Source organism: Schistocerca serialis, chromosome 3, assembly GCF_023864345.2.
Source record: "Schistocerca serialis cubense isolate TAMUIC-IGC-003099 chromosome 3, iqSchSeri2.2, whole genome shotgun sequence".
NCBI classification, from domain to species: domain Eukaryota; kingdom Metazoa; phylum Arthropoda; class Insecta; order Orthoptera; family Acrididae; genus Schistocerca; species Schistocerca serialis.
In genome coordinates this window covers 921,544,780-921,545,686 of record NC_064640.1, presented here as the reverse complement: position 1 = coordinate 921,545,686, position 907 = coordinate 921,544,780, and the positions used below count along the sequence as shown (strand labels likewise).

At 36.5% G+C, this 907-nt stretch overlaps 1 non-coding gene across 1 annotated transcript; it reads left to right on the top strand.

Annotated features, from left to right (window-relative positions):
- The first annotated feature begins 221 nt into the window (after positions 1 to 221).
- On the top strand, positions 222 to 296 carry Trnat-ugu (transfer RNA threonine (anticodon UGU)). Its single transcript has one exon. It is a non-coding gene; the product is annotated as a tRNA-Thr (tRNA).
- Positions 297 to 907: the final 611 nt, after the last annotated feature.

Genomic DNA, 907 nt, shown 5'->3' with positions numbered 1-907 from the left:
TACACCAAATTTTGTTACATTTATGAGAACCTTATTAAAACATTGAGCTATTTGAGAAGAGTTTGAAATAGTAACGTTGTTTTGTACGTTTTTAGAAATTTCCTGGTGGTTAACTGTTGTACCTAATTCTGATTCAATAAAAGACCATACTGCTTTAGTTTTATTCTTATGTCCTAAAATGCGTGCAAGGGATAAGTCCCTGCAGACGCGCTATCCTCTGTGCCCACGGTGGCTCAGATGGATAGAGCGACTGCCATGTAAGCAGGAGATCCCGGGTTCGAGTCCCGGTCGGGGCACACATTTTCAACATGTCCCCAATGAAGTACATCAACGCCTGTTTGCAGCTAGGGTGTCCATTTAACTATCATTTCACTTGTAATTGAATTAACAGCAACTCTTACAGGCGTACCTTCTACATGAAGAATACAAATCTTTACAAAACTGACTCATTCCTCATATGATTTGTTCACTGCATGAAATAGAAACAAACACTTTAAGTATCAATGAGCACACTGTACCGTATAGTATTTAGTATTGCAGTTTTGGACAACCTGTTTTTCCAGTTGGAAATTAAGTTTCTTACAAAATGCTTTCTTTAATGTGCACTCCTCTCATATTTAATTACATGGGTAGCCACATTTTATGTTTAATGCCTTATTACGAAGCTTCTCTTCATCATTAGGGATTCTACAGTTGGCCAGTGAAAAGCTAAACACACTATGTAACATTACTGACCTGGTTATATTGCTGGTATTCTTTGGTAATTTTGAAGTCTCATTCTCTGAAATTGGTTGGAGATTTAACCTAATATTTAAGTGATGGGCATGACACCATTGATTTAAACTTGAGATTACTTCACATTTCTTAGCACCAAAACATATAATGATGAATATTTACTTCTGCTATC